Here is a 13,520-nt window from a genome sequence, read left to right as displayed (position 1 = left end):
AGTATCTACTATGTTCTGAGATTGATGTTGCTATGACTTTACTATGCTTAATGCTTGTCACTAGGGCCCGAGTGCCATGATTTCAGATCTGAACCTATTATGTTTTCATCAATATATGAGAGTTCTTGATCCTATCTTGCAAGTCTATAGTCACCTATTATGTGTTATGATCCGTTAACCCCGAAGTGACAATAATCGGGATACTTACCGGTGATGACCATAGTTTGAGGAGTTCATGTATTCACTATGTGCTAATGCTTTGTTTCGGTACTCTATTAAAAGTAGGCCTTAATATCCGTTAGTTTCCATTAGGACCCCGCTGCCATGGGAGGGTAGAACAAAAGATGTCATGCAAGTTCTTTTCCATAAGCACGTATGACTATATTCGGAATACATGCCTACATTACATTGATGAACTGGAGCTAGTTCTGTGTCACCCTAGGTTATGATTGTTACATGATGAACCACATCCGGCATAATTCTCTATCACCGATCCATTGCCTACGAGCTTTCCATATATTGTTCTTCGCTTATTTACTTTTCCGTTGCTATTGCTATCATCACTACAAAATACCAAAAACATTACTTTTGCTATCATTACCTTTTGCTACCGTTACCACCACTATCATATTACTTTGCTACTAAATACTTTGCAATCCCCTATACTTGTGGGTTATCAGGGAACAAGAGAGTGAGTGGTGCGGAGAGGGAGTGGATAGAGTGCGGTCGTTCGGGAGAGGACAACAAGTCATATAGGAGGGGTATAATGGGAATATCATAAAAATAAAGCTTTATTTATACCTATACACTATATATATTTAGAATAACATAAAATATTTTCTCAATAAATTACTTAAAAATATCCAAGAAATTACGGTTGATCGACTATCATTATATAAAGGGGGAATCCATTCTTTGCTCGTGGAGAAATGTAACCTAGTTTTTATGGGCAATATACCACATACCTTAAATAGTAGATATCCGTGAGAATAACCATCAACATGTGATTTAGAGGTGAGCCTAAAATTATTAAAATTGGGATGCCACTCAATCTACTAGAAACTGCTCATTTCTTGAATTTGTCCAATGAATATATATTTTCCATACCACCATCATAAAAAAATTATTCTGATCTTTGTTTATATTATAATACCTTTGCAAGTCATAAAAACTGACAGATTTGATTGTGCTTCGGAGATGTCTACTTACAAAGACCCTGATGTAACGATGATGGAGGGGGCTAAGAATTCAACGAGTTTTACACAACCAAAAGAGGTGCATGCAAATAATTGTTCTTCTTTGTATGCATGTTGCACATGATATAATACTCAAAAGGTATATTTCTATATATATATATATATTTAATTTTGTAGAATATGAGAGAGATGGAGATGGATTATGTCGGGGTTTAAAAAGAAACCCATTCAGAGGGTTTTTGGGGCGACGTCATTGGAAGGGGACAAAAATTCACCATGTTTTATACAACAAAAAGATGTGCAAGTGATGATATCCCACAACAACGACACACTCAAAATAAAGCAAACCGGCTGGAATTATGATAAATGTTTATGGCAACATTTATTTCCATCTGGTATTCCGATGAGTAAATTCAATGATGTTCACATAACTCAAGGAAAATATTTCAAAAGCCCATAGGAACGCACGGGCATTCTACTAGCGTACATAATATTACAAATGTAATCTAGCAAAAAGGGCAAGATCAATGCACTAAGGCTATAATTACCAGTTCAGTTCCAAGCCTTATATTTTTGAAGAACGGGATAACAAATAACTTAACCGCGACGTATCAGACGACAATACCAGGAGATATGCAGTCGATAAGCTTGGGAAAGAAAGGCATTTTCATAGATCCTTACGAGTGATCTACTTTCGAAGCTATTCTGTTTTATTTCTATAAATGTGCATAAGAGGATCAATTACTTTGGTTCTATTAGGTACCATGTTCCTTCTTCCGTTCACATAGAACAAAAGCCTACTAGTCAGCCTAATCATGACCACCTTTAGATTTTTATAAATGCACACAAGATCACTAAAAAAATATTTATATTCTTCACAAGAGATAAAAGTACCCAGTTCTGATTTATACTGCTAGCCAACAAGCTAACCGGTGCTTCAGATTTGTAACTATGTGAGTATGTTGTTGTAATGCCCTGAGTCTGATGCGCCAGGTGTCTTCTAGTTATTCGTTGTCGTTGTCATGTCATTTGCTTGCGTGTTGCATTTTGTCATGTCATTATGTGCATTGCATCCTCATGTAATTAAAACTTGCATCTGTTTGGGTCTCCCAGTTTCCTTCCGTTGTCCGTTCTGAGCCCAACCACACTCGCACGCGCCCGTGGAACGTCCGAAATATTATTTTATAAGTAGCCGGAAAATGTTCTCGGAATGGGATGAAAGTTGGTGTGCGGTGTTGTTATGTTGTCAGTAGGCCGCCTGCCAAGTTTCATTGCATTCGGAGTTCGTTTGATGCCCCAACGGATAACTATAGCGGCAATATAGCCGGTCTTTTCGTCGGACATTTTCGGTCTTCGAAAATCGTTGTCGGGCTGCACTCTTTCCCTCTCATCTCAGCCCAACCGCTCTAGCACAGCCCACTAACCCCACTTAGGCCCAACCTACCCCCTCGCTTCCGGAACCGTTGGATCGTGATCCGAGGGTCCGAGATCGGAGCAAAACCCTCAAACCCTAGCCCCTTCCCTTTATAAACACCCCTTCCTTCCAAAAATGGGCCACCCTAGTCTTCCCCTACCCTCCTAGCCTCCTCCCACCACCTGCAGCCGCCTCTTCATCGTTTTCTGCACCGACCAAACCCCTCTCCGCCACTTGTCACCGCTCCACACGCCAGCGCCGCCGCCAGCTCCCTAGCGCCGCCAATCAGAGGCGGCCACGCGCCTCCCTGCGCGTCCACGCCGCCGCGGCACGGCAGGCCCGCACCCGACCCGCCTCGGGTTGCCCTGGGCCTGATCGCCCCGTGCCTCCCACTCCCGCACTCCCGATCTGGATTGAGGGAGGAGCCCCTCGACTCCGATCCCGCCGGTCGCCGCCGAACCTCTCTGCCAACCGTGCCCCGAGCCACGTCCGCCTCACCGCGGCCCCGTTTGTTTTCTTATACTAACGGAGCTCAGGAGATTTTCCGTTGAGTTTTGTGTTGTGAAGTTTTCAAGTTTTGGTTAAAGATTTGATAGATTTTGGAACAAGGAGTGGCAAGAGCCTAAGCTTGGGGATGCCCAAGGCACCCCAAGGTAAAATTCAAGAACAACCAAAAGCCTAAGCTTGGGGATGCCCCAGAAGGCATCCCCTCTTTCGTCTTCTTCCATCGGTAACTTTACTTGATGTTATATTTTTATTCATCACATGATATGTGTTTTTCTTAGAGCGTCTTGTATGATTTGAGTCTTTGATTTTTAGTTTTCCACAATCATCCTTGTCGTACACACCTTTTGGAGAGACACACATGAATCGAAATTTATAAGAATACTCCATGTGCTTCACTTATATCTTTTGAGCTAGATAATTTTGCTCTAGTGCTTCACTTATATATTTTAAGAGCACGGCGGTGGTTCTATTTTATAGAAGTTATTGATCTATCATGCTTCACTTATATCATTTTGAGAGTCTTTTAGAACAGCATGGTAATTTGCTTTGGCTATAAAATTAGTCCTAATATGATAGGCATCCAAGATGGGTATAATAAAAACTATCATAAAAAGTGCATTGAATACTATGAGAAGTTTGATACTTGATGGTTGTTTTGAGATATGAATATGGTGATATTAGAGTCATGCTAGTTGAGTAGTTGTGAATTGGAGAAATACTTCTTCTAAAGTTTGTGATTCCCGTAGCATGCACGTATGGTGAACCGTTATGTGAAGAAGTCGGAGCATGATTTATTTATGATTGTCTTCCTTATGAGTGGCGGTCGGGGATGAGCGATGGTCTTTTCCTACCAATCTATCCCCCTAGGAGCATGCACGTAGTACTTTGTTTCGATAACTAATTGATTTTTGCAATAAGTATGTGAGTTCTTTATGACTAATGTTGAGTCCATGGATTATACGCATTCTCACCCTTCCACCATTGCTAGCCTCTCTAGTACCGCACAACTTCCATAGCTACCATATACCTTCCTCAAAACAGCCACCACACCTACCTATTATGGCATTTGCATAGCCATTCCGAGATATATTGCCATGCAACTTACCACCGTTCCGTTTGTTATGACACGCTTCATCATTGTAATATTTCTTTTCATGATCATGTAGTTGACATTGTATTTGTGGCAAAGCCACCGTTCATAATTCTTTCATACATGTCACTCATGAGTCACTGCACTTCCCGGTACACCACCGGAGGCATTCACATAGAGTCATATTTTGTTCTAGTATCGAGTTGTAAGTAAATAAAGTGTGATGATCATCATTGTTAGAACATTGTCCCAAGTGAGGAAAGGATGATGGAGACTATGATTCCCCCACAAGTCGGGATGAGACTCCGGACAAAAATAAAAAAGGAGAGAAGAAATGCCATAAAAAAAGAGAAGGCCCAAAAAAATGAGAGAAAAAGAGAGAAGAGACAATGTTATTATCCTTGGACCACACTTGTGCTTCAAAGTAGCACCATGATCTTCATGATAGAAGGTCTCCTATGTGGTCACTTTCATATACTAATGAGAATTTTACATTATAGAACTTGGCTTGTATATTCCAATGATGGGCTTCCTCCAAATGACCTAAGTCTTCGTGAGCAAGTAAGTTGGATGCACATCCACTTCGTTTCTTTTGTTGAGATTTCATACACTTATAGCTCTAGTGCATCCATTGCATGGCAATCCCTACTCACTCACATTGACATCTATTGATGGGCATCTCCATAGCCCATTGATACACCTAGTTGATGTGAGACTATCTTCTCCTTTTTGTCTTCTCCACAACCACCATTGTATTCCACCTATAATGCTATATCCCTGGCTCATGCTCATGTATTGCGTGAAGATTGAAAAAGTTTGAGAACATCAAAAGTATGAAACAATTGCTTGGCTTGTCATCGGGGTTGTGCATGATTTAAATATTTTGTGTGGTGAAGATGGAGCATAGCCAGACTATATGATTTTTTAGGGATAACTTTCTTTGCCCATGTTATTTTGAGAAGACATGATTGCTTTGCTAGTATGCTTGAAGTATTATTATTTTTATGTCAATATTAAAATTTTGTCTTGAATCTTTCGGATCTGAACATTCATGCCACAATAAAGAAAATTACATTAAGAATTATGCTAGGTAGCATTCCACATCAAAAATTATGTTTCTATCATTTACCTACTCTAGGACGAGCATGAATTAAGCTTGGGGATGCTTGATACGTCTCCAACGTATCTATAATTTTTTTATTGTTCCATGCTATTATATTATCTGTTTTGGATTTTAATGGGCTTATTTATACACTTTTATATTATTTTTGGGACTAACCTACTAACCCAAGGCCCAGTGCAAATTGCTGTTTTTTTGGCCTATTTCAGTGTTTCGTAGAAAAGGAATATCAAACGGAATCCAAACGTAACGAAACCTTCGGGAGAGTTATTTTTGGAACAAACGTGATCCAGGGGACTTTGAGTAGACATCAAGAAATCAACGAGGAGGCCATGAGGCGGGGAGGCGCGACTGCCCCCTGGGCTCGCCCCCACCCTCGTGGGCCCCTCGTAGCTCCACCGACCTACTTCTTCCTCCTATATATGTCCATATACCCCGAAAACATTCAGGAGCACCACAAAACCCTATTTCCATCGCCGCAACCTTCTGTACCCATGGGATCACATCTTGGTGCCTTTTCTGGCGCTCCGCCGGAGGGGGAATCGATCACGGAGGGCTTCTACATCAACACCATAGCCTCTCCGGTGATGTGTGAGTAGTTTACCACAGACCTTCGGGTCCATAGTTATTAGCTAGATGACTTCTTCTCTCTCTTTGGATCTCAATACAAAGTTCTCCTCGATTCTCTTGGAGATCTATTCGATGTAATTCTTTTTGCGGTGTGTTTGTCGAGATCCAATGAATTGTGGGTTTATGATCAAGATTATCTAGTGATTCTTCTCTGAAATCTCTTATGCATGATTTAATATCTTTGCAAGTTTCTTCAAATTATCAGTCTGGTTTGGCCTACTAGATTTATCTTTCTTGCAATGGGAGAAGTTCTTAGCTTTAAGTTCAATCTTGCGGTGTCCTTTTCCAGTGACAGCAGGGGCAGCAAGGCACGTATTGTATTGTTGCCATCGAGGATAAAAAGATGGGGTTTATATCATATTGCTTGAGTTTATCCCTGTACATCATGTCATCTTGCCTAATGTGTTACTTTGTTCTTATGAACTTAATACTCTAAATACATGCTGGATAGCGGTCGATGTGTGGAGTAATAGTAGTAGATGCAGAATCCTTTCGGTCTACTTGTCGCGGACGTGATGCCTATATACATGATCATGCCTAGATATTCTCATAACTATGCGCTTTTCTATCAATTGCTCGACAGTAGTTCGTTCACCCACCGTAGAATTTGCTATCTTGAGAGAAGCCACTAGTGAAACCTATGACCCCCGGGTCTATCTTCCATCATATTATTTTCCTATCAATTTGCTATTTCTATTTTGCAATCTTTATTTTCCAATCTATACAACAAAAATACCAAAAATATTTATCTTATTATCTCTATCAGATCTCACTTTGGTAAGTGACCGTGAAGGGATTGACAACCCCTTTATCGCGTTGGTTGCAAGGTTCTTGTTTGTTTGTGCAGGTACTAGGGGACTTGTGTGTTACCTCCTACTGGATTGATACCTTGGTTCTCAAAACTGAGGGAAATACTTATGCTACTGTGCTGCATCACCCTTTCCTCTTCAAGGGAAAACCAACGCAAACTCAAGAGGTAGCGGGAACGTGCTCGAATCGTGGAGGAAATCTCTCTGTTAGATGCGAGGCAGACCGTCGCCCTTTTTCTGAGGGCGAGTGGGCCCATAGATATGCCTTGGAAAACCAAGTCACTGCGATCCTGCGTGCTGAGGAGGAGTACCGGCGACGTAGGGGCGGAGTCAAATGGGTCACGAAAGGAGACGCAAACACTGGATATTTCCATGCTTATGCGAATGAGAGGAAGCGGAAATGCTCCATACTGCGCCTCCAATCCGATCATGGTCTCCTGTTGTCGCAGGAGCAAATCGTGGCCCATATCTATGAGTTTTTCATAGGCCTTTTGGGGATGGCTGACCAAAAACTCCTTAGTTTGGGCGACGATCTGTGGGATCAAGCGGATCGGGTCTCTCAGGAGGAGAATGACATGCTTGCGCTGTCTTTCCTGCTTGAAGAGATAGACAAGGCCCTGGCAGACATGAAAACGGACACGGCGCCCGGGCCGGATGGGTGGCCTGTCGAGTTCTTCAAGAAGTTCTGGCCCTGCCTTAAGCATCTGTTTTACGATATAGTTAACAACTTTGCGTTGGGCATGGTGGACTTATCTCGCCTCAATTATGGGGCCATTAGCTTAATTTCTAAGGTGAAAGGGGCGGATAACATCAAGTTGTTTAGACCTATCACCCTGATTAACGTACCTTTTAAAATTTGTGCGAAGGCATATGCCTCGCGTTTGGCACCGATCGCCCAACGTGTCATCAGTTCTAGTCAGACAGGTTTTCTTAAACGCCGTAACATTCTTGAGGGACCGATCGCGTTGCAAGAAATCGTGCACGAGTTAAAACGCACCAGGGCATAGGGCGTGCTCCATAAATTAGATTTCGAGAAAGCTTATGACCGCGTAAACTGGGAGTTTGTGCGAGAGGTCTTCCTCAAAAAGGGTTTTGAGGCAGGATTTGTGCACCGCATCATGCACCACATGTGTAGTGGGCACACGGCGGTCACTATCAATGGCACAATGGGCAGTTATTTCCGCAACAAACGTGGTCTTCGGCAGGGAGATCAAAGCTCGCCTCTGATTTTCAACTTTGTTGCGGATGCCTTGGCGGCCATGATTAACAAAGCGCGAGCAGCGGGCCACATTAAAGGGCTAATCCCTCACCTAATCCTTGGTGGGGTTACGCATCTGCAATACACGGATGATACGATGCTCATGTTCGAGCCCGATGACCACAACATAGCAACGATCAGGCTACTCCTACTCGCGTTCAAGATCTTGTCGGGGCTTAAGATCAATTTCTTGAAGAGCGAAGTGATCACCATTGGGATGGATGATCAAGAAAGCTCCCCGATTGCCAACCTACTTAATTGTAAGCTAGGGAGCTTCTCGATTAAGTACCTTGGCCTCCCGATCTCAACCAAGAAACTAACCATTGCGGAATGGGAGCCTCTTTATGGCAAAGTCGCCCACCGGGTGAGCCCTTGGAGGGGCAGATTTATGTCCTCGGCCGCGCGGCTGATCCTAACTAACTCAAGCCTATCCTCCCTTCCACTGTTTACAATGGGAATGTTCCTTCTAGCGGATGGGGTTCACGCTAGACTAGATACACCGCGCTCTCGGTTCTTTTGGGAAGGAACCAGGAACAAACGCAAGTACCACTTAATGAAATGGGCTGCGGTCTGTAGACCTAAAAAATCCGGTAGCTTGGGTATTACGAACTCTAAGCTCATGAATGTGGCCTTGCTTACTAAGTGGTGGTGGCGCCTTGCCCAAAACGAGTCGGGACTCTGAGCGGACATCCTACGGGCCAAATACTTCCCGGACGGAAATCTGTTCAAGGCAAAAAACAACGGCTCGGCCTTTTGGAATGGGATCCAAGCGGTCCGGCCGGCTTTCTCTGTTGGGGCGCAGTTTGGTGTCAATGATGGCAAGTCCACACGGTTCTGGCTCAATCGTTGGTGGGGTCAAGAACCGCTATGGCAATCACATCCGGAGCTGTATCAATTGGCCACAGACACCAACATTATGGTGGCCGATGCTCTTAGAGTCCATCCGCCTGCGATCTCCTTCATTAGGACACTAGAGACTGCGGAGGCCACTAGATGGGACACTTTGGTGGCCGATTTTGTTGGTCGAACACGTAGTAGTGGAGCGGACACTATAACTTGGAATCTTACCTCCTCCAAGAAATTCACGGTCAAGTCCCTTTATGACAAATTGACCGAGGGCACAACGCTAGACATAGTTAGGGGGCTATGGAAGGCCGGTATATCTCTCAAAATCAAGATTTTTATGTGGCAAATGTTCCGCAACCGCTTACCAACCTCAGATAATGTGGCCAAACGTAACGGGCCAGCGGATGGAACGCGCACCACTTGTGGCTTAGGAGAAAACGCAAATCATGTGTTCTTGGGGTGTGTGCTGGCTAGATTTGCGTGGAGTGCGGTTAGAGATGCTTTCAAACAAAACTGGAACCCACAGTCTAGCCATGACTTTTTTACAATCCTATCGGCACAAAGAGGGGCTAATGCAAGGATAGTTTGGAGATGTGTTGGGGCGCTGCTTTGGTCCCTTTGGACGGTTCGGAACAAAATTACGATTGAACACAAGTTCCCGGCCCGCCCTGCTGATATCATCTTCAAATGTCACATTTTCCTTCAGGTTTGGGCGCCGTTGGGGAAGACGCGTGACGCGGATCGCATGGACAAGATTATGAAGCAGATCAAGATGACTATGATGAAGGCGCGACAAGGCGGGACGACAGCTGGAGCCTGAGCCTTCTATGTTGCTATCTATCTATCTACTTATTGCTCCACTTTTGGGATCTTGAGCTACTTGTTGTTTCATCTTAGCTTTATCCTGGACATGGTGCCCGAAGACTTGTTTGGTTCGGTCTGTAAGACTTAAGTATGTGTGGATGCTGCCTGGTGGTTTTATTAATTTAAAGCCGGACGTTTCTAGCGTCTACGTTCTAAAAAAAAGCAAGCTAGCAGCTCGACAAGATGCAAATAGTTTGATGCATCATGTTTTATTGACGATGAATACCTATTTTTTTCAATAAAAATTAGAATCCATACTGCAGTTGCTATGTTGATGAAGAATATAGCTACGAACTACTATTGTTTTAGAACAAAACAAATATTGCAGGGTAATTAAGAAATGCACCTGAAAGCACATGCTCCTACGTAAAATCCAACTGTATTCCGAATATAAAAGAGTTCAGAAAACCTGTACAAATCTGAATTCTCTATTCCACTATATTTCCTAAAAAAATCAAAGAGATAAACATATATATATATTTGCTTGCTGTGTAGAAGTGGAAATTTAGTTTTGTAAAGAACATTTTTTAGAATACGAAATGTTTTCCTAACCATCTAATTTTTAGTTTTTTTTGCGGGTAACCGTCTAAATTTTCTAACATGGGTATTTACAAGAATATAACAGACTAAAATAATCAAATGTTCTATCTTGGCGGAAACCATATGTGCGCGCAAAGCATCTTATTAGAATCACCGAGAATGATAACCAGCACAGTAATGTAATTGATATGTAATTTCTTTACTAAAGACTATAAAGTTTGCTAGCTACTGCATGTTCCTGGTGCACATGCTGAGGCATGACTATCTGATTAGCATACATAAGCATTCCTATGTCGGACACTGACTTCAGGCCATCCAGCTGCAAACGACCAAGAAGCCTCGCAAGCTATCGTCATTCCTGCAAGACAGCAACCCGCAGGATTATGCAGAATCCCGATCCCTCGCAATCCCAGAGACAAATGAGCATTTGAAGCATCAGTATAACATCGTATATCCAATAGCTGCTAATCTCCAACTATACAGACGACAGTGCCGCCCGCTCCTATGCAATTCGCTTCTCATTGCAGGGGTCCTCACGACCCTTTATTTTTGTATAGGTGCTGCACGACAAAGGGATTAAAGCCATCATTTATTTACATGTACTTCAAACTGGTAGCAGCTCAAAGGAACTGGACGACCCTTTAGTTTGATACATGTATGGTCTAAAAAGAAAAGAAAAAAAAAGTGTCTCGATAAATGGTGACTAAATTTGGCTTATGTGCATCGCTCCGGTCATTCTCGACAACTCCATATTTATTTGCAACTTTGCGCTCATGATCTTACCATATGGGCCAGGTCCAATTTCAGTGATGCCAAACTGCAATTCCACCTGGCCTGCGAGGTGATACTGCGGCTGGACGTTGTACAGGAAAAGCGTACCCTCACTCCAGGTGAATTCAGCCTGCGGAAGCAGCTTAAGCAAAGAACCCTTGGTCTGGCTACGATCCAGAGAGCTCGCAAGAGGCAGGCCTCCCGGATCACCTGGCTCAAGGAGGGGGACGCTCGCTCTGCATTCTTCCAAGCAAAAATCAACTCACGCAAGCGGAAAAACTTCATTCACTTCCTGGAAGTGGACAATGCTGTGATCACCGCGCATGACGAAAAGGCTTCTATTGCTCACTCACATTTCTCCAACCTGCTGGGAAGAAAAGATGATAGAAAATGGACGTTCAATTGGGAGGAGCTGGACATGCCCACAGTTCAAAATGAGGGGCTTGACAACCCCTTCTCTGAAGCCGAAGTTTGGGCAGCAATCCTGGCGTCCCCGGCGGACCGAGCTCCTGGCCCAGACGGATTCTCGGGTATGTTTTTCAGATCATGCTAGGGCACGATAAAGGAGGACGTCATGGCTTTGTTTCACCATCTTTACAGCCTCGCGGGTGGGAACTTCGCTGATTTGAACACGGCTATGATTGCCCTGCTCCCAAAGAAGGATGGTGCTGTCAAAATGGGCGATTTCCGGCCGATCAGCCTCATCCATTCTGTCGCCAAGCTGTTCTCAAAAGTCCTGTCCATTCGGCTAGCCAACGTCATCGACAAGCTCATCAGCCCAGCGCAAACAACATTTCAGAGGAGGAAGTGCATCCAAGACAGTTTTCTTTATGTGCAAAACACGGTCAGAAAATTGCATCGCAGCAAAACCCCGGCACTCTTGCTGAAGCTTGACATAGCCAAGGCTTTCGATTGCGTTTCTTGGGAATATTTGTTAGAATTGTTAGAGGTGCTGGGATTTCCTCCGCGATGGAGGGATTGGATTGCTCTCCTGTTATCGACGTCATCCTCATCCTGCCTCCTAAACGGGGTGCCGGGGGACTGCATTGATCATCTTCAAGGGCTTAGGCAGGGAGATCCACTGTCGCCTCTGCTGTTTATCTTATGCATCGACACTCTCCACCGGCTACTGGAGGCGGCCACTTCGTCTGGTCTGCTGGCGGCGCCGCCGTCGGCAGCAGCTAGGATGCGCACAAGCTTGTACGCCGATGATGTTGTCATCTTCATCAACCCAGTGCATGAAGACATTGACACCCTGCTAGGCCTACTGCGACAGTTCGGCGACGCTACGGGCCTGCGGGTCAATCTCTCCAAGTCCTCCGCGATCCCAATCCGCTGCAGCGACATCGACCTGGCCACGGTTCTGGTGAACTTTGGAGGGACTACGGCCACGTTCCCGATCACATACCTACGCCTGCCCATTACGATCGGAAGAATTAGGCTAGTTCAACTGCAGTTCATCCTTGATAGAATTAGGGCTAGGCTAGCCGGCTGGAAGGGTAGGCTAATGCCGCTGGCGGGTTGCCGCGTCCTAGTGCGCTGCGTTCTGTCAGCAATCCCAACCTTCGCGCTCACGGCTCTACGCGCACCGAAGAAGCTCTTCAAGGAAATCGACAAGTCGAGGAGGCGATTCCTCTGGGCACAGGACGACGAGATCTCAGGGGCAAAGTGCAAGGTGGGCTGGAAGACGGTGGCGACGCCGGAGCAGCAAGGCGGCCTGGGCATCCACGACCTATCCAGGTTCGCCCGCGCGCTGCGTTTGCGGTGGCTATGGCTCGCCTGGCAACAGCCCAACCGACCTTGGGTCGGCACCGACACGCCTTGCGACAGCGGGGACGTGGCCCTGTTCGCGGCATGCACATCCGTTTCCATTGGAAATGGAACTTCTGCTTCCTTCTGGTCCTCTTCCTGGCTGGGAGGCCGGCAGCTTTGCTCGGCTTTCCCGGCGCTCTATGCTGCATCCATCAGGAAGAACCGATCGGTCCATGAGGCCTTGCAGGGTGACCGCTGGGTCCTCGATCTAAGGCATGCCAACAGTAGCAACATCGCCCGCCAAGTCGTCCAACTCGCTAGAGAGATCAGAAGCGTCGGCCTTGTCTTGGATGCACAGATGCCTGATTCAATCCGCTGGACGCAGCACAGCTCAGGGATGTTCTCCACCAAATCGGCCTACACTGCGCAATTCGCAGAGAGGCAGCTCAGTAGCTTTAGATGCCTGATTTGGAAGATCTGGGCACCGGGGAAGATCAAGATGTTCCTCTGGTTCCTCCACCAAGACAAGCTATGGTGCAATGATAGGCTGCAACGAAGGGGATGGACCAATTGCTATTTCTGCCCTCTGTGCATGAGAAACCTCGAGTCATCTTTCCACCTCTTCTGGGAGTGCCCAATCTCCCTGAAGGTTTGGAACCAAGCTGCGGCCTGGGCTGGTTGCCAGGCTCTAAACCCTGCTGGATGGTGCAGCGAGACTACGTC

Source organism: Triticum urartu, chromosome 4, assembly GCF_003073215.2.
Source record: "Triticum urartu cultivar G1812 chromosome 4, Tu2.1, whole genome shotgun sequence".
Classification (NCBI taxonomy): domain Eukaryota; kingdom Viridiplantae; phylum Streptophyta; class Magnoliopsida; order Poales; family Poaceae; genus Triticum; species Triticum urartu.
The sequence above is the reverse complement of the archived record's forward strand: the minus strand, read 5'-3'. Positions refer to the sequence as shown.